Raw genomic sequence first — 22606 nt, 5'->3', positions numbered from 1 at the left:
CTTCGCTTCCTTGTGTTCAATTTCCCCTCGATAACCAGAGCAGTCAACTACTCATACAGTCAGCATATACGAAGGCTACACTTTCTTAATATAAAGATGAAAGAAATACAGGCCTAAACTAATAAATACAAAACAAGGGTGTCTGTTCTCTCATTTCATATATTATGACACAACTGGGGATTACACTCGGATGTAGGTCTTCATGCTTTTAAAAAAAAATTTTATTCATAATTTTGGAAAATGCTTCAAATCTTTGAAGACTTTTTAAATGATTTTTTAAAGTAATGCTACAGCACAGGGTGTGACAGGAATTTCGAATGAAAGGGATTGTGAATTTACTTTCATTCATTGTTCTTACAATATTAACATCCTTTGGCGATATATATATTTTTTTGGGGGGTCTCAAATTTTGTTAGGCTTACCTGTTTAGACCTATTTAGCATACCAGTCTCTACAACTTTGTAAAGTATATTTTGTATCTGGCGAACTTCGGAGACCAAGAGAGAGAGAGATAAGTACACGAACTTTTACAATTGTTTTGCATATCTCGCCTCCGTTTTCGCCAAGGTTATGCTCTGTGCAAAAGTTAGGTGAAATGAAATGGACATCATTTCAACTGATGGACATCATTAATCAATTAATCTCTTCTGAGAATATGCACATTGCCTCTTCTTAACCCCGAATTATAAATATGTACAAATAAAACTTTCATTCGATTGCAACATGTAATTGGACATGGTTTGCCAATGCCAAGACCTTCCACTGTACGAATTGTTAGATCTTTTATGTTCCTGGTGGGTGTTTCATAAAGCTGCTCGTAAGTTAAGAGCGACTTTAAGAACGACTGGTAATCCCTTCTTGCGGTAAGTGGTATATTGAATTGGCGATGGTTTAGCGCGTAAGAAAGGTTCACCAGTCGTTCTTAAAGTCGCTCTTATCTTACGAACAGCTTTATGAAACGGCCCCCTGGGTTGTAATAATCGAAAAATCAACTGTGCAATCCCCTGTACTATTCATTTGTATATCTATTTAACTATTAATCTATTTTTTTGTATATGCAGAGTAACAAATTAAACTGTACATGGCAAAAATGCACAAAACTAAGACATATCACATTCTAAAGGCGACCGACCGCACACGTTATGATTGGTCTGCGACCCGATTTCACATTAAATGTACTAGAATTCGATGCTAATATTGAGACTTTGAATATTCTAAATCATCGTACGAATACCTATGATCAAATCTGTGGCTATATATGCTATCATCCTTCTTAGAATAAAAGCGAATTTAATAGTCGTAATGACGTCAAAGCAGTCCTAACGATTTGAAACTAATTAAGCCTTTACTCCAAAATAAAGGCTTGCAATCTTTCAAAATGGTTATATCAGTATTCTTTCAATTAATATTAACCTCAATTAAAATGATATGTTCCATTCACATTTTCAGAACAAAATGCGATTTGTTCCAAAATCGGATTGCGAACAGTCGTAAGGTGTGCGATGGCCTTAAGGTTGGTTTGGAAGTACACGAACCAATAAAAATTGCGTACATTTACATTATTTGTACGGTGCCCCATCCCCTTTATTCACGCCCTGTTACCGGTGGAGCAATGAGCGAAAAAAATTTGAGGGGGCTAGGTATGGCGTAACGGGCAAAATCTATTAAAAAGTCTCGAACAAGCGAAGCACAAATTTCGATTTTTTTTTTAATTAGAAATATCCAATTTTATGAGTGATAGATTTTCACATGATATTCAGAAAATAATACATGTATCATAATGTATTTCACTCTCCTCTTTTCCTTTTATCTTTTTTCTTCGTTGTGATTTTTTTTTTTTGGGGGGGGGGCAATCGCCCCAAAGCCCCCCCCCCATCTGTACGCCACTGCCTGTTACTATAAAATTCAAGGTATAAATTTACCATAATATATTTGTGGGTGATTTTTTATATACTGTATATATAAGAACGCTTTTTCTTGCATCCTTTGAAGCTCAACTACATACAAGGACTTCAAGGCAGGGTGTGTTATATAATATTGCATGGATAGTTGTATCCCCCGAACAGAGTTCGGAGAACTATGGATTTGGCCTCATCGCGCCGCCGCCGCACTGAGATTTCCTTGTGAGCGCTCTGTCAGCTGCATCTCTTTTTCGCTCATCTTCAAATTTGGCATGAAGGTTGAGTATGGTATAGCGAAGCCGCCTATCGATTTTGGTGTGGGCGGAGACTTCGTTGCCATGGTAACAAGAGTTTTTTGAAGAAATAGCAGACTGTCATTGTGAGCGATCTACTAGCTGCCTTTCTTGTCCGATCATCTTCAAATGTGGCATGAAGGTCCATTAAGCAAAGCCGCCTATTGCTTTTGGTGTGGGTGGATACATCGTTGCCATGGTAACATGAGTTTTTGTGGAAAAAGCAGAGATTTCCGGCTGCATTTCTTCTCCAATTATATTCAAATTTGTCATGAAGGTCCATTTTGGTAAAGCAAAGCCGCCTAATGATTTTGGAGTGAGTGGAGACATGGTTGCCATAGTAACCATATTTTTGTGGAAAATTTCGTAAAACCTGTAACTTCTGCTTTTTTTGCCAGGTTGTCATAACAGTTGGCACACAGAAGCAATATTAGAAGGTGAAGCGAAGATGCCTATCATTTTTGGTGGGGGTCTTAGGGTTAGGTTTACAAAATATATTTATTGTATTCCCCAACAGGTGATACGGGATAATACTTTAGGTTCTGCAGAGTCACGCTGCTAAGTCATATTATTGTCATCAAATTTGTTACCCACAGGCAAATGTGGGCAGGGTCATTGTCGCCATGATAATTGTATTTATTTGTCAAATTTCTGTGTGAGTTCTGTACATGTATATCGCAATGACGGATGACGTGGTGGGATACATGTGCTCCGTCGCGCTACCTGCCGAGAATCTCTAGTTTTACCTACAATCAGCATTTGTAAATCTGAATTGATCTCGCAAAACAAATCTGGGATGTTAATGAATAATCTTTTTGAATAAGGAAAGTGTAAAAAAGGATAAATTATATTTTCATAGTAAGTGTATTATTCAAATTGCTGGGGTATATCTAAAGAGGTTCATCAAAATGCGAATCAATTCAGGATTTATCATAGATTTATCATAGATTTAAACTCTTTATTCTCGCCTCCCAATCTGTTACTTCTAATTATTATGTCGTAAAAGTTTCCTTTTTCTTACTCTCCTACCTCAATATTTTCTACTTTATATTCTTTTCTTTTACCTTCATTCTCATACTCCACATCATTCTCCTCTTCTTCTCCTCTTCCGCTTCTTCTTCTTCTCACCTTCTTCCTCTTTTTCCTCCTCCTCTTCTTCTTCTTCTACTACTACTACTACTACTACTACTACTACTACTACTACTACTACTACTACTACTACTACTACTACTACTACTACTACTACTACTACTACTACGGCTACTACTACTACTACTACTACTACTACTACTACTACTACTACTACTACTACTACTACTACTACTACTACTACTACTACTACTACTACTGCTTTCTACTACTACTTCTACTACTACTACTACTACTACTACTACTACTACTACTACTACTACTACTACTACTACTACTACTGCTTCTACTACTACTACTACTACTACTACTACTACTACTACTACTACTACTACTACTATACTACTACTATACTACTACTACTACTACTACTACTACTACTACTACTACTACTACCAGGCGCGGATCCATGGGGGGCCGAGGGGGCCTTGGCCCCCCCCCCCCCTTCGGCTAAAAAAAAGAGAGAGGGAAAGAAAGAGAAAAAAAGGGAAGAGGGGAAAGAAAAGAAGAAGGGAAAAAAAAAGAGAAAAGGGGGAAAGAAAAAAGGAAAAGAGAGAGAGGAGAGGGGGAAAAGAGAGAGGAAGAGGGAAGGAAGAGGAAAAAGAGAGAGGAGAGGGGAAAGAAAAAGAAGAAAAAGGGAAGAGGGGGAAGGAAGGGAAGGAAAAGAAAAGAGAGAGGAAAAGGGGAAAGAAAGAGAAGGAAAAAGAGAGGGAAAGGAAAAGGAAAAAAAAGAGAGAGGGAAGATGGGAAAGGAAGAGAAGAAAAAAAAAGAGAGAGAGGAAAAAGGAAAAGAAAAGAGGAAGAGAAAAAGAAAGGGGGAGGGAGAGGGGAAAAAAGAGAAGAAAAAAGAGAGGGGAAAGAAAAGAAAAGAAGAAGGGAAAGGAAAAAAGAGAGAAGAAGAGGGGAAAGAAAGAGAAAAAAAGAAGAGGGGAGGGAAGAGAAGAAAAAGGGAGGGGAGGGAGAAGAAAAAAAGAGAAAGAGGGGGAAGAGAGAGGAAAAGGAGAAAAAAGGAAAGAGAGGAAGAGGGAAGAAAGAAGAGGAAAAAAGAGAGGGAAAGAAGAGGGAGAGAAAGAGAAGAAAAGGTGAGAGGAAGAGGGGAAGGACGAGAAGAAAAAAAAGAGGAAGAGGAGGAAAGAAAATGATGTTTGAACCAAAAGGGCGCTGAAATGATGTTCGATGGAATGTCAAAATGCTGTTCGAACTGGGGGCAGAATTGATGTTTGAACGGGGGGGGGGGGCGAACTGATGTTCGACGTAGGAGCGCCAAATTGATGTTGGAACTAGGGGCGCCAAATTGATACTCGAGCTAGGGGGGGGGCCAAATGGTATTCGAACTAGGGGCGCCAAAATGATGTTGGATCTACATGTAGGGGCGCCGAATTGATATTCGAACTAGGAGCGCCAAATTTATGCTAGACCTACATGTAGGGGCGCCGAATTGATATTCGAACTAGGAGGGCGCCGAAATGATGTTCGAAGGGATGTTAAAATGATGTTCGAACTGGAAGCCGAATTGATGTTCGAACGGGGGGGGGGGGCGAAGTGATGATCGACCTACATGAAGGGGCGCCGAATTGATATTCGAACTAGGGGCGCCAAATTTATGTTAGACCTACATGTAGGGGCGCTGAATTTGATATTCGAACTAGGAGGGCGCCGAAATGATGTTCGAAGGGATGTTAAAATGATGTTCGAACTGGGGCGCCAAATTAATACTCGAACTGGGAAGGGGGGCGCCGCTTGATACTCAAACTATAGGGGGGGCGCCGAATTGATGTTTCCAACTAGGAGGGGGCGCAAAATTGATACTCGAGCTGGGGGGGATGATATTCGAACTAGGGAAGGCAAATTGAGTTCGAAGGGATGCCAAAATGATGTTCGAACTGGGGGCCGAATTTATGTTCGACCGGGGGGGGGGGGCGAATTGATGATCAACCTACATGTAGGGGCGCCAAATTGATGTTGGACCTACATGTAGGGGCGCCGAATTCATATTCGAACTAGGAGGGCGCCGAAATGATGTTCGAAGTGGGGGCGCCAAATTCATACTCGAACTAGGGAGGGGGGCCGAATCGATGTTCGAGGTAGGGGGGCGCCAAATTGATACTCAAACTAGGGGGCGCCGAATTGATGTTCAAACTAGGGGGCGCAAAATTGATACTCGAGCTAGGGGGGCGAAATAATATTCGAACTAGGAAAGGCAAATTGAGTTCGAAGGAATGCCAAAATGATGTTCGAACTGGGGCCGAATATTGTTCGAACGGGGGGAGGCAAATTGATGATCGACCTACATGTAGGGGCGCCGAACTAAAATTCGAACTGCTTCCTTGTTGTTGGCTCATTGTTCCATATATATTGAAAGTTTGAAATGCCTTGGCCTTGAGGTTTTTAGGCTTTGGGTTTCCATGCCTTGGCCTTGGGGATTAAAGCCTTGGTCTTGGGTATTAAAGCCTTGGCCTTGGAGGTTTGAGCCTTGACTTACAACACTGATGGATATATTGACAGATATTATTTACAGAAATTTTGAAGTTTACTTGCACACACTAAGAAATAAATCCCTTTTCAGGTCTGATTGTCAAAACGCCAGAGGCGTCGATCCTGGGGGGGGGGGCAGGGGGCGATCGCCCCACCAATGAAAATATTGGGGGCAAACATATCGTTTTACCCCCCCCCAAAAAAAAAAAATAATAATAATTCCGCAAGTGCAAAAAATGAAATAAGATTGTAGTGCTACACAGAAATAAGCAAGCGAGACTGAGATACACAACTCATTCTTTATTCAAAATCGTGCTCAAAATGTCCGCTTTTCAGATTGGAATATAAAAATTTTCAGCTCGCGCTTCGCGCTCGCATCATTTCTGTAGCAAAAAACCTTACTTTTCATGATTAAATAGGTGAACAGAATGACCCGTTTTCAGTTTTAAACCCCAAAAGAACTCCCGCTTCGATTTGCAATAATCTTTTGTTGGATCTTATTTTATTTATCTTGTTCTTTATTAAAAACTCAATATTTTCAGATCGAAATATCAAAATTTTCAGCTCGCGCTTCGCATCTATTGTTTGGTTTGTAGATACCCATCTTAATCATTGGTACCAAAAATGCTTAGAATATCAAGCTTTCAGGTCTCAGCTCGGTCTCGGCAGCACTCGCATTATCTGTGTAGTGAAATATGTATTCTCCTCATGAGTTACTACAAACAGTCCTAAACAGGCACCTTTTTCTTGTTATCAGGTCAGTATATCAAAAAATTTCAGCTCGCGCTTCGCGCTCGCATTAATTTGTTTCTGTGATATGTGTCTCTATCTCATGATTCATATATATTTATATATATATGTGTGTGTGTGTGGGTTTGTTGGTTTGTTTTGCCTTTGGAAAGTTGCTTCATGATTCCCCCCCCCCCATCTGAAAAATGGATCGACGCCCTTGCAAAACGCATCAGCTAGCGCTGCTATGCTTGCATTTTTGACTGGCGGGTTATGTATGTCTCAATATTGATTGTATTACAAACTACTTAAAATCCCCTTTTCATGACAGTTTATCAAAAATTTCGGCTCGCGATTTGCGCTCGCATTAATGGTTAAAAATATATCAACTAATTAATGATGCATCCTATTCATAAATAAAAAGGTGCTTGAAATGTTCAGTGTTCAGGCCATAATATCATCAGATTCCGCGCCCTCATTATGCATTAATACTAATATATCAATTTAATAATTAAATTGTCACTTTTGTTTTATCTCGCGCTTAGCAAGATGAATAGGAAGATATATAGTCATCATATTCATATGATATCATGTCCTAAGGATGTCAAGGTGCTATGTCTCAAAATTAAAGTAATAATGAAACATATCAGCTCTTTATCAAGTGCGATTTATATCCACCTTACAAGTTTCCTACAAAGTGTTTGAAATATCAGATCGGAATATCAAATATTTTAAGCTCGCGCTTCGCGCTTGCTTTTATTTTCATGATAAAAGATAGTTTAGAATGCCTAGATTCTAGGTCTAAATCTGAAACACACGCGCGCATTTTCATTCAGTTATCCAGTTTCAGATCACAATATCAAAAAATTCTGCTCGCCCTTTGTGCTCGTATTATTAATGTAGGAAGATCCCCTTTCTCATCCCTTTCATGATTTACAAAACATGAATAGAGTATCCCGTTCAAGGTCGAAATCTCGATTTTTTTTGCGCGCGCGCTACGCGCTCGCATAATTTGATTGTGAAATATGTAATGTCTTCATGGCTAAATGCAAGCAGTCCTTAAAAGGCACTTTTCGATCAGTTCAAAACGTATATAAACATTTTCTGCTCGCGCTTTGCGCTCGCATTATTAATGTAGGAAGATCCCCTCTTTTTCATGATTTAGGAAACATGAATAGAGTGTCCCGTTCTAGGTCTAAAACTAGAATTTTTCCGCTCGCACTTCGCGCTCGCATCAATCGTTTAGTTATATAGCTATCTTGTTCATGATTACAAAAACTGATTTGAAGTTTTTCATTCTTTATGTAGAAATGTCAAAAATTTTCAGCTCTCGCTTCGCGTTCGTATTATTTGATTGTGAAATATGTAATGTCTTCATGGCTAAATGTAAGCAGTCCTTAAAAGGCACTTTTCGATCAGTTCAAAACGTGTACAAACATTTTCTGCTCGCGCTTTGCGCTCGCATTATTAATGTAGGAAGATCCCCTCTTACTCATCTTTTTCATGATTTAGGAAACATAAATAGAGTGTCCCGTTCTTGGTCTAAATCTAGAATTTTTTCCGCTCGCATCAATTGATTTGATTTGATTTATTGTTTTCTTCTGCATGACTGCATCCATAACATTCGCATAATACATTTTTCACAACATAATAAACATAATGTTAGCATTTTTGGCATGAATCATAAATAAAGAGTACTAAAAAAATAATTCCAGACAAAAATAATTAACTATATGATATTCACAATTTGCAGGAGGATTGTCATCATAAGCAGATTGCTTGAAAAAAGTTACAATCCCAAACTTATACTAATTGAATTAATACTTTTACAAAGCAGAATTGGCATATATTTTCAAATACGAAACATGAATTCATGCAATATTATAGTATGAAGATGAAGATGATAAATCTGAGGGTGACGGTGATATGATGATGTTGATGATGATGATGATTATGATGATGATGATGAAGGCCATGGAGATGATGGTGGTCATGATGAAGATATTGGTAATGACTAAATCGAAGGAGGAATAAATTCACGATAAAAGGGATACGACACAGAAATTTTACTTCAAATATTCTGATAACATAGATTTAACGTTTGCCTTAAATGAGTGAAGAGACGAAGATTGTTTTACAGACTCTGCTGGTAGAGAGTTCCACAAATCTGGACCATGGTGTCTTATGGATCTCTGCGCAATAAGCAGTTTTGGGTTGATTAAATGGAAATTTGAAGAGTTACGGGTAGGGTATGAATGAATAGATGTATTCAGAGAATAAAAATTGTGGAATGAAGGTAGGTGGGAGCATGTTATTTACGTACTTAAACATAAGTAGTAAACTTTGAAGTGTATTTATGTCAAATACTGTTAGGGTCTTTAGTTTATGGAATAATGGATTTGTGTGTGATAAATATTGGGAATCAGTACAAATTCGAATTGTTTTTTCTGTATTTAAGCAAATTGTATTCAAGTTTTCCATGTTTTATGTAGAAATGTCAAAAATTTTCAGCTCGCGCTTCGCGCTCGCATTATTTAATTGATGAAATATGTAATGTCTTAATGGCTAAATGCAAGCAGTTCATAAAAGGCACTTATCGATCAGTTCAAAACGTATACAAACTTTTTCTGTTCGCGCTTTGCGCTCGCATTATTAATGTGGGAAGATCCCCTCTTTTTAATGATTTAGGAAACATGAATAGTGTCCCGTTCTTGGTCTAAATCTAGAATTTCCGCTCGCACTTTGCGCTCGCATAAAATTGTTTAGTTATACTGTATAGCTATCCTGTTCATGATTACAAAAACTGATTAAATTTTTCCATTCTTTATGTAGAAATGTAAAAAAAAATTCAGCTCGCGCTTCGCGCTCGCATTAATTGATTGATGAAATATGTCATGTCTTTATGGCTAAATGCAAGCAGTCCTTAAAAGGCACTTTTCGATCAGTTAAAACGTATACAAACATTTTCTGTTCGCGCTTTGCGCTCGCATTATTAATGTGGGAAGATCCCCTCTTTTTCATGATTTAGGAAACATGGATAGAGTGTCCCGTTCTAGGTCTAAATCTAGAATTTTTCCGCTCGCACTTTGCGCTCGCATAAAATTGTTTAGTTATACTGTATAGCTATCCTGTTCATGATTACAAAAACTGATTAAAGTTTTCCATTCTTTATGTAGAAATGTCAAAAATTTTCAGCTCGCGCTCGCATTATTTGATTGTTGAAATTATATAACGTCTTCATGGCTAACTGTATGCAATCTTTAACAGGACTGTTAGGCCTAGCTTTCCGATCAGTTCAAAACGTTTATCAAAAATTTCTACTCGCGCTTCGCGTTCGCAGTAATTATTGCAGGCACATCTTTTTTCAGAATGTTCAAATTTAAAGAAAAAATAAATACAATTTTAAAAAAATTGCTCGCGCTTCGCGCAGGCATTATAAAATAAGGATTATGATAGTATACATTTATGTTGATTTAAAGAATAAAGCTAAGAAGTGACTTATAGGACTACCCCCTTCAAAGAAACAAACGAAAAAAAACATCTTCGAGCGGCCGATCGGGGAAAATATGGCTGAAAAAAATTCAGAAGGCTGGATCCGCCCCTGATTCATGTGCCTATGAAATAAGATAATTTAACATGCATTTAAGGCACTTATGATTGCCTGGGGGAGGGAGGGGCCGCCATTTTTCCGAAAATTACACAGGGGCGCCAAAATCAGGTCGAATTTGGGCCCCCCTCCCTACGAAATCCTGGATCCGCGCCTGACTACTACTACTACTACTACTACTACTACTACTACTACTACTACTACTACTACTACTACTACTATACTACTACTACTACTACTTCTACTACTACTACTACTATACTGCTTCTACTACTACTACTACTACTACTACTACTACTACTGCTACTACTACTTCTACTACTACTACTACTTCTACTACTAATACGGCTACTACTACTATACTACTACTACTACTACTATTACTACTACTACTACTACTACTACTACTACTACTACTACTACTACTACTACTACTACTACTACTACTACTACTACTACTACTACTACTACTGCTACTACTACTACTACTACTACGGCTACTACTTCTACTACTACTGCTTCTACTACTACTACTATTATAACTACTGCTACTACTACTTCTACTACTACTGCTTCTACTACTACTACTACTACTATACTACTACTACTACTACTACTACTATACTACTACTACTACTATTACTACTACTACTACTACTATTACTACTACTACTACTACTACTTCTACTACTACTACTACTACTACTTCTACTACTAATACGGCTACTACTACTACTTCTACGGCTACTGCTACTACTACTACTTCTACTTCTACTACTGTTACTCCTCTTCCTTCATTCTAATGTGTGAAGGTGTGTGTGTGTATATATGTCTAGGTACCAATGAGCGTAAACGTACGTATAGGGTGAGTGTATCCTTCTGTGTATTCTGTGATACCGTTTGCAATACATGTATGGTCTGTGAAGGGTGTGTGTGTGTGGGTATGTGTGCGTGAGAAGGAGGGGGTGTGCGTGTGTCTTTATGGGGCCCTCATTGAACAAGGCATTTTATTACACCGTGCATTATGCATTATGTACTTTGACATTAATGTTTAAGCGTGGCAGAGTTACGATTAAGTGACAATTAGAAATATCTGGGGCCGAACTTAATACTTCCCTCATTATACATCAGACATCGAATCGTTGCGTTGCGAGGAAACTAATTTCCACCTCTTCCAATCCGTATAAAGAAACATGCATGATCATATTTCATTTCATGAAGAAAAAAATCCATATCATATGTCACGTTGGTAAATTACATCGCGTGTAGTTATAGATCTTCAATTTCTTGAGTCCCATTTTATCACTATTACATTTTGCATAAAACCAATTTGGAATCCCGGATATGCTCTTTGAAAGCCATTTATGTTTATGAGTTACCTTGCATGGTGCATATACTTACAAGTTCACGAAACTCACCTTTGTGTTTATCTCCCTTCACCTTGCGGTAATATGTAATTTGAAACCCGGATGTGTCTTCTCGAGAAAAATTATATATATAGGTAGACAACATTGTTTTCGATCTCTAATTCAGAAAAAAAATTGAGAACTTTCAGGGCAGTTGAGAGATCGCACGCAAAGCACTCGTGTAAAGATAAATCCCTAAAGGACAAGTGCACCCCCCAAAAAAGTTGATTTGAATAAAAAGATAAAAATCCAACAAGCATAACACTTGTATTTCATCAAAATCGGAAGTAAAATAAGAATGTTATGACATTTTAAAGTTTCGCTTAATTTCATAAAACAGTTATATTCATGCACATCCTGGCTGGTATTCAAATGTGGAGACTACATGACGTCATCCACTCATTATTTCTTTTGCATATTTTTATTATATGAAATATGATATATTCTAATTTTCTCCTCATTGTCAAGTGATACAACGAATAATTCCTCCCTGAACATGTGGAATAAGCATGCATTGTTTAACACTACATGGTTCAGTCAAGTTGGTCCTTATTGTCAAATCTATAAAAAATGAAATATTGTATAATTCACACAATAAAAAACAAAAGAAATAGTGAGTAATGGACATCATCGACTGACTCACCTAGATTGTGCATATCACTGTTTCGTGAAAAATAAGCGAAACTTTAAAATGTCCTAACTTTCTTATTTTGCATCCAATTTTGAAGAAATTTTCAGCATCATGCTGTTTTGATTTTTCTCTATTTGGCAAGTCAGCATTTTCCTGGGGTGGACTTGACTTTAAAAGAGGTGCTCCAACCTATAAATCAAATTGATTTCAATCGTTGACACGAGTATGCTTTCACAAGAAAAACTAATGGTAATGTCATTGCAATTATTATATTTCAAATATTTTGAAATTGATTTATATGATTTTGCAACACATTGTTATATCATATTGATCAAGGGCGGTGGAACCGGGGGTGCATGTCTTCAGCCCCCACTTTTTCTGAAAGCGTACTGAAACGTCAAAAAATAGTGACCATCTAATTATGGTGATTTTATTGTATGGTCAGCCCCCAATTTTGGCTCAGCACCCCCCCCCCCCCCACTTTCAAAACGGCCAACCGTTCCGTGACCCAGGATGAATTATTTGGAGATGAGCCAATTTTGCTGAGTAGGCATAGTTTTACTTTATAAAATATGCGATAGGCCTCCAAATTTTATGTAGATTTTTCCTTACAAAGAGAAATTTATAAATTTGGTTATTAAATTTCATGCGTTTGACGAGGGGCCAAGCGGAGCCACGTTTTTACATTCTCCATTCTATCTATCTATCCATCCATCCATCCATCCATCCATCTATCTATCTTTGTTTCTACCCCCCCTCTCTCTCTCTCTCTCTCTCTGTCTCTCGTTCTCTTCTACGTTGTTTTTCTCTTATACCAACCATCCCTCTCCTCCCCTCTTCTCGTGCTGCATCTCTGTTATGATTATGAAAGTATCATGCCATATGTGATAGCTAAAGTTCGTTGATTGTACTTTTACTATTATCTTGTACAGCCCTAGTCCTTTCAGTTCGATTCGCAATTATCATCCGAACATTAAGAATCTCTGACTTACACCGAGACCATTACCATCATCACCTTGAGATGCGAGCAAAAATATAAAGGCCATGCAGCGAATCAACAGAAAATGCTGAATGCTTTATCGGGATTAGCTTATAAAGAGGGTATATGGTATGAACTTTTAATACTTCAGAGAAGATATTGAATCATCATCAGATTGTTCCCTTCCATAATTTTCTCTTTCCCGCGGGAGTACCGAGGAACTGAGGTGTCAAGGTTCTACGCAATACGAAAGAGGTGCAGTGACCTGATGCCTGATGGAGGAAAAATGCCTGGGGAAAAATGTTAACTGAGAATTGTTTTATAAACATTTCTCTAGTAGCCGTGCGTTAATTTAATGGAAATAGTATTTTGTAGTGAAGTTAACTGCAATCCATGCACAATGCTGACTCCATGTTCTCAATTTTATATCATTTGTATGAATTTTGCTGGAATAACGTATGTGAAAGGCGAGCCCAAAACTGCATCGATAAACGGTATAGAAGCAAACATAAAACTGAAATGCAGTTTTGATATCAATACTGTGATGACAAAAAAGTTATACAAAATCTAGATCTTATACCGATTGTAAACCTGCATAATGCAGAATAATCCTCTGATACCACTGGAATATTGGCTTGAAATACGTGTTATCCCATATCATTTCCTGCTCTATTACTAATCAGATGACGAGTAAATAAAAAAGCCTACTAATAATTTCTGTTTCTGTCAATTAGGAACCTGGATTCTTTTATTAACTGAATTTTCCACTTTTCACAATTATATATCCCGACAATTCACAAATTAAAGATGGCCAAACGTGTTTAATTGTCCGTATACGTGTCTTAATGTTTAGGACAGGTACTTCCCGTCCGGAATCAATTGTACCCTTAATTCACTTACCAAACAAAATTATGATTTAATTACTCAACGCTGTTATATAGAGGTAACTGTGAGAGATATAATGACCATTTTGTATTGTATTTGACTTTAATTTTGAGAAGGGACGTTTCAAATTATCAACTTGTAGGCTACGTGGGTATTTTATTATGAGAGTGTATTACTCAAAGTGTATTGCACAAAGAAAAAAAGGGTATAAAACGGAGCTGATATGTGATTAAATAATAGGAGGATATACTGCCATCTATTAGCACGGAATAATAGCTGGATTTTTATAAAGCCATGATCACCACTGATGTAGCTGCGCTGCCCATAATTATTCGAGGAATTTCTTCCTACCATTCTTCCTACCGGGTACCCATTCACCTCACCTGGGTTGAGTGCAGCACAATGTGGGTAAATTTCGTGCTGAATTAGGATTGAAAGACGAGAGTCATAACCACTAGACCACGGCGCCCTCACTAAAAAAAGCGTTATTATTGTCTTCTTCTTAAAAAAAAAGCAAATGGTATGCATGGCCGTACGCAGACTTTTTTTTTGCGGGGGGCGGGGCAAGAGAAAGTTATAAATTGTAATATTAGTTTTGATACAATTTGTTGTGCAAAGTATTTCTATTTCTATTTCCTTTATACTTCATTTTCCTCTCTCTTAACCGCTTAGAGGCAATTTAGCGATTTTGCGGTATATAAAAAATTGTTTATTATTATTATTATTAAGACCAATACAATTTTTTGAAGAAACTCGAAAGCGAGGGAGCGAAGTGACCGAGCTAACCATGGGCGTATTTTCCATTTTCCAAAGTGAAATTGAGGATGTCGTGCAGGCACACTCTTGGTGAATTTCGGGCAAATTCCATTAAGTTTTCAAATGGGGGGGGGGGGTGTCCCCGCCACAGAGATACGATCTTACGTATACGTAAGCTCCCGAAGGTCCCCGCTGCGTACGGCTATAAAGTGCGTATCAAAAAAAGTTTACACTTTGAAAAAGCCCTGAGAATTAGAAAATATACAACATGTGGGTAATTTTTTCACATATGTTCTTGGGTTTGGGTCTCATCTATCCAATGAAAGTAAAAGTGTTGACAGAATGTTACCCTCGAGTGAGCACTGTCCATTTTTGTAAAGCTCGCAGAAATCTGTTCGAGCAGAAATGCTCATTTTCACGCTGTGTCAAGGGGAAAGGGCAAAATCAGACTTACCCTGCGAAACATTTCTCATACATTACCCTTGCACTTTTATTCAATTGACATAAAACGGATACATTCAAGCATTTTGTAACAATTTTGCCACCCAAATTTAAATTTCAACACTTAGTAAGCACAACCTTTACCCTTTTTGTGCCAGCTGGATAAATAAATCTGAACAAAAGTTTATATATCAGACATCTCCAGCATTTTTTCACTACGTTTTTATCATTTAAAGTGCGTTTACATTTCATCTTTCATTTAATACCTGTTTCTCCACACTTTTCCCAAGCTTGACAATGATTAAAAAATTGAAAATCAAGCCTAAGCCATTTCATGTAAATCACTTCTCAGTGTAAAGCAAATATCGTCCCGATTGCCTCGGTGTTTGGGGGAGTGGGGTGGGGTGCAATCTCACTCTTCGAAGTGTTTTGGGCAAGGAAACAAGTTTAAAAAAGGTAAAAGATATCTTCAAATCAATTTTACTGGCTAAACTACACGTGTTCTTCGTGATTAAGGTCTACTTTTATTCTCATAACTATTTCAAAGGTCTGCGCAAATCATTTCTCACTAACTTTTCAAAAGTAAGTGTTGCTCACTCAAGCGGAAATATCCTCCTTGCTTAAATGGATCTGTACCTATGTATATCTACAGGATTTTACAGATGTATAGTTCCGGGAGTTTCGAGGGGTAGACAGCAAATCGGACAGGTAGATATTATTGGATATTTTTTTTACCTAAAATTTCAAAAATAAGTCTAATCGGAACATCCGAATTGCCTCCTCACAATTGCCTCCTTCACACCCATTTAATGCAAACAGGTTGCGTGATGACTGCCTAAAATTATTTTTTGCCCATGTGCTGATGTGCACACATGTTTAAATTGTTAAAAATTGTAATTTTTAATAAAAATGCAAATCCTGACTTATCTCCAACTCTTATCCCCATTCCTTAGATGGGCAATGACAGTTATAAAAACCCGAGTTATTTAGCGCATCAAGTCTACCGCACTAATTCGATTCCAAACCGCGAAACGGACTGGCCTTTATTATGCACTTAATGGATTCTTTCGGTGCTGATAGGACCAAAATGAAAATATAATACTCTGAAATAAATGCGAAGTAATGATTCGTTTGATTCATCTTCATTTGGCACAAATCCGATTTTTATCCGTAATTCTGTGCAGAAATCTTCCCACATACAGTACAAAATGATTACCAGAACTCAAGAACAGCAATAAGGGAGATTCTCTAAGCTTATGTCTGCATAAGCCCCCCCCCCAAACAAAAAAGAAATCTCTCTCTCATACACACACACACATCCTCTTTCTCCCCATGTCTCATTTTATCTCCCTCTCTCTTTTATTTTCATCTCACCCTCTGTCTTCATGTCTCTTTTACCCGTCCCTCTCTCATTTCGTCTCTTATTGTCTATCCCTCCTCCCTGCGACATATCGATAGGATATCAAGATCCGCGCTCATCTTGCATGCAGCTTGATCGATTTGCCGTGTCCTTGACCTTCGATATATTTGCTGGATTTGTGGAATTTCAGATTTTAGACATGCAAAAACCGATCAATGGGGGTATCCCTGGACATAATAGCTTATGTAATCTTTGTTATTTCGGTGGATTGGTGACGAATTCCATTCTCCATTTTACTATATTTATTATAGACAAGAATGAAAAAATATCTGTTTCAAGAAATCCGAACACATTCGAAACATGTAACTTGATAAATACCAAAGATATGAAAACTGTTTTAATTTTTGAAAATTGAATGGTTGTGTAACATATTTATCAAAACTCCGTTTCACATGTATATATTCAACTCATGTTATGTATTAAGATACAGTCGTGTCATGAATGGGTTATGTGCATGATTGCTTATACTTATTAATAAAATTTTGTTCATGCTTTGTTATAGTTACGATGTGGTATGTATTACTTTTTTTACCGTACTCCGAAAGGGGTCGATAAAACAAAGATCACTCCGCTCTCTCTCTCAAAACTCAAATAAACAAACAAATTAAACTTAGACGTATATCTTCTCTATTTAGTATTGGAGTAATTGTATGAGTAAATGTCCATATAGGCCTACACTACTTCAATTTTTATGAAAATTAAGTCCGCGAGAATGATTGTCATTTACCATTGCTTCAAGAATCCTTCATATTAGGTCAATTCCAGCGTAACGGACATGATGTTCAGACAAATTTTTGTAATTCAAAGGTTTATACAGTAGAATTAGCAGTCTTTTGATAATTGTTACTAAGCTTATCAGACACATTTAAGTATCAGTTACATACACATAAAATTTCAAATCGTTTCGTTTAACAGTTGCGGAGAAATTGCACTCTTTGTGAGCGTAACGGACATGACACGAAATGGACGAAGCATTTTTACCTCCTATTGCTTATCAAAATTCCTGTGAATTCTTAGATTGCATGCACCTGACGTTGGTGTTAATTTAACCTTAAGATCATGCTCTATCCATAAAATGGTGTTTAACAACAGTTTTACAGTGCATTCTGTATTCCTAGACAGTTTCGTCCACTTTTTGTAAGCGAATATAATTATTTTATTACAAGATATGGTACAAGTCTAATTGTTTACATGTTAAGGCTAGAGGTTAGAGACACATATCATAACTGGTAATCTGTAATATCTCCTATTATTTTGCAATTTGAGAGGGGGTCTTTTTGTACAATTTTTATAAAACAAAAAAATATTTAGAAAAATTTATTTTACACCGATTAACAACAGTTAATGAGTATTTTCCAGTTACTACCATCCACCACACCTAATTAAAGGAGAAAAAGTTGATAGAAAAGATTATTTTTTATTCATGCCCTAATATTTGATAATATACTAGCGTAACGGACATGACACCCTTATGAAGTGAACTTCATCAGCACTTCTTAGTCTGAAAATGAAAGAAATATGAATAATAAATGTAATTATGTAACAGCAAAGTACCTTTACTAACACTCTAAAGAAAAATATGTAGATATTATTAGCAGGTATCATTAAATTGATAGCTATAGCCGAAGTGATAATTCTATATTGAATACAATGTTTATCATACCACTACGACACAATGAGAAGACCAAATCTCATTATTTGTGACAAGAAAACAAAATTTACCAGACCTGTATAAATCCAAGAAGAGCATATTATGGAATGTATTGTATGATAAAGAACATGTACTAGTATTAATGTCAGTTTTAAGATTAATACAAAAAATGATTTTAAAATTTACCTGGATAGCGGTCTTTCATTATCGATTATGTACGAGTTGAAAGGTAATCGGAATGTTTGTAAATAGCTTCTGAGATTTTTTTTTTCATTCAAAATAACTACAGTATCATCCTGAGTATAATCATCCTTTCATCAAATCTTGGATGTTCTAAATCTTACAATCTTGCTTGCTGACAAATGTGGCTTTATCTAATTTTGTTGTATTGTCCGCGCTGCTTGTGTACAATTGAAGATACATCATTCAAATCGTGATTATGGCTGACCAAAATACTATGACATAGTTTATTGATTCTTTCCGCGGCCCCTTTGCTTTGTGATACTGCAAAGAAGTGCCACTGTAGATTCATGGATTCATAGAGCTACATCATGAAACACAGATATCCGAATACAAACTTGCTTTTAAATGTGAGCCCAATTCCCATGCCATCACTGAAGAAGTACATGTAGAGGTTGGTGAAAGTCAGATACTTTGAAGTAATATCATCAATGATCATGAATTCACAAGTTGGAGTTTTATCATGCTCCAAACTGTCAGTGCAAGAACCTAAGATAATCAAATGTTTGTTCAAACACGAATGATGCAGATTGTGATCGTATGTTGCCAGATCTAGCTGCATCTTATCCTAGTATTATGTGGCATACTGTTAATTCTCAGAAAAGTCTACCAGAACAAGAGCTGAACTTTCATCATTCACCAAGTTCTAAAAATAGCTTGAATGACATGCAGATTCTAGGAAATATTACATTCAGCTATCCTCAAACAATTGAGACTAACCTCAGTCTGTGACACTGAGCCTAATATTTTGTTTTTGTAAATGCTGCCATTTGCCATATATAAGGCGTCATGTCCGTTACGCGAATTGTCATGTCCGTTACGCCATTTTTATGAAAATGAGAAGTGGTAAGGGAAAATGATTGCTACACATGGTAGGGGGTTTAATTCTAACATAGAATCTGAATCTGCAGTACCTTTAGACAAATTTCCTGTAAGCTGTGAAAACTTTAAGTGAAAAACGTAACGGACATGACACTGATAATGGTAAAGAAATCACACAAATCTGAAGACAGATTTCTGTAAAATTGATGAATGGCATAAAATTTAACGATTATTTTCTGTTGATTTAAACATTAATCAACTATTCAAAAGTTAAAAGAGACCTCTGGGACCTTGTTTGCTTTTAGTAGAGACAGGAAAGATGAATTGTATAAGAATAGCCACATTTTGCAATATACTATTCTATTTTTTTGATGAAGGAAAAAACTACAAAATTTTATTAATATTGCGATTTTTCTATTGGAAATTAAGACTTTCTAGATTACATTTTAAGAAAATTTGACTGCTTGAGTGAAATCTGAAACTTCATCTTTTCTCTAAAGTGAACATTTTCCATGGAATTGCCCATTAGTAAACCCCTCTCTCTCTCTCTCTTTCTGTTCCCATTATAGCTTAAATCCTTGCTTGTGATTTCCCCCACAACTCGATATATTCAAACCTATTTTTCATTCTACCTTTCTCTCCTCGCTTGTGTATTATTTGGATTCCTTATACAATGGAAAACCTATATCATGTAATAAATCCAAGACGCTATCTGTCTTTGATTGGATTAATTACACTCTTAAGATTATCGCGCAAATCTCTTAACCTGATTTCTCTTTCATCTCAAGAACCGTTGCCGTAGGGGACAACGTCCCGATCTCCCCCCATAACCATTCTTTGTCTTTCACCTCCATTTTTTTTTCTCTGACATCAAACCCTTCCCCTAAATTGATCTAAAGATCACCAATATGTACTCTCAGTATTAACATTTTTCATTAATATTTATTTTATTACAAGTATTTATTTGTATGTTATTTTACTTCATTGTCTTTTTTATTTGAGGGGGGGATCTATTTGTATTTGTACATATTATAGGATAAAGCAATATTGGCTTTATATAACGAACACACAAAACATGTTTTTAACTGTTGACATTTGACCGTTTCTATATACATGCGTTCTTGAAGGTAATCCATATCTAGTAACTGTCATTAAAGAAGGATGAAACCTTTGGAACAAGATAGCTTGTGTGAAAACATAAAAATCAATGAAACAGATCAACAAAAGTTTGAGAAAAATCAGACAAATAATGAGAAAGTTATAAGCATTTGAATACTGCGATCACTAATGCTATGGAGATCCTCAAATTGGCAATGCGACAAAGATGTGTGATGTCACTTTAGTATATATTTCACTTAAACTGTCTCTTTTATCACATCTATCAGTAGATCATGTGTTTTTTCTGTAGCAGGGCATGTAATACAGATTTTAAAGAATACACCATGGATAAAGAGTTTGTATCACCATAAGAAAAAACAAAAAGAGACATTTTTGGGGTATTTTTGGTCCATCAAAGGGAAAGTTGTTCACATGTGACATCACACATCCTTGTCGAGTTGCCAAAGGGAGGATCTCCATAGCATTAGTGATTACAATATTCAAATGCTCATAACTTTCTCATTATTTGACCGATTTTTCTCAAACTTTCTTTGTTCTAATTCTTTGATTTTTCTGTTTCGACACAACCCTAGTTGTTCCAAAGGTTTCATTCCCCTTTAAAAAAGAATTGTAGCAAAGGGAAATAGAAGTTAGATTCAAAATTTGCTTCTTCTTGGATAACATTTATTGTTATTGAATTCAAACTGCATAATGATACATTTACACCACCTCCCAGGGTAGAAATTATGACCAAAACAACACGAAGGTAACAAAAAACAATGCTATTTTGATAACATATATTTACATAAAGAAATACATAATTATTTTTTTCTTTCTTAAATGGTAAAAAAAGAGATAATTAATCAGTCAATTATCATTCAAATAAGTGAATACATAAATCCTAAATGAGTATACAAGAGTGAATATATCCACAAATGAACTCAATTACTGAGCAAAGTCTTTATTTCGCCACATAAAACAAAAGTACAAGAGCTTACATACATTGAAGTTGAACCACATTAGAACAGGTCACAGACAATTTTTTTTTATTACTCCACCACAAAGCTGTTGCAAATACAATAAAGTCTCTCCTTTATGATTAAATGAGATACTCAAAATATACTGACTACATTGTATACAATGTACCAGAATCATTTCTATTCTATTCTTCTTAATGAATTGTCATTATCATTATTTCAACCATGAATTTAACTCAGTGTCATTTCACTCAGAAATAAGATATTATGAGCTATTTATATCCATCATCATAGTTTAAAAATGATAGCTATTTATTCACTCAATAGTAATTATGAAACAAATCCTTTTTTTTACCATTGCATTTTGCACAAGTCAAATTCTGGATTTAATCTAAAATACTGAGTACTAAAGAATAATTTCTAAACCTTAAAAAAAACTTAAGGATTCAAATCTATTGAGATAAAAATAATAAATCTTTTGGATTCAAATCAAATACAGAATTTGATTGGTTCCTATATTCATCTAGATCCATTTCAAATCCATGCAATTCACAGTAAAGTAATATACTTTTTTTTCAAAAACATTTTATGATGTATGTAATTATTGCACATTTTACATTTTAAGTACATACAATTTTTCCCTCATCCACCATATACGTGTTACAAGTCAACATGCCAAATTTACCAACAATGTTTTGAGTACTGTGAGCACCAACATAAAGTAATTCGATCAGAGTCAGATAATGTACTGTATATCAAAAACTGAGGAGAAGTCTAAAATCATGTGAATTTGGGAAGATATATGTACATGTAAGTGTCACATTTTCCAGTTCCTTAAAAACCTGAAAGTTTAATGTCTTAAAGGAATTTCTAACAGTACAGTACGTGTATAAAATTGACACTTCATACATGATAATAGGTACCATCATATTTACAAAAGCATATTGAGCTATCTTGTTAATATCATATTTCTTTACATCACGTTTCCACTCTCCATATAACTGATAAAGTATGTGTCAGGTGTGGTATTTATGCATACATACTGTACATGTACAACCTTTGCACATCAATGAAAATGGATAGATACCCAAGTAAACTGTTAACAAAATATTGGGACAGTTTGGCATTTCCTACAGATTATTTAAA

Source organism: Lytechinus variegatus, chromosome 15, assembly GCF_018143015.1.
Source record: "Lytechinus variegatus isolate NC3 chromosome 15, Lvar_3.0, whole genome shotgun sequence".
Classification (NCBI taxonomy): Eukaryota; Metazoa; Echinodermata; class Echinoidea; order Temnopleuroida; family Toxopneustidae; genus Lytechinus; species Lytechinus variegatus.
Note: the sequence above shows the minus strand (reverse complement) of the source record.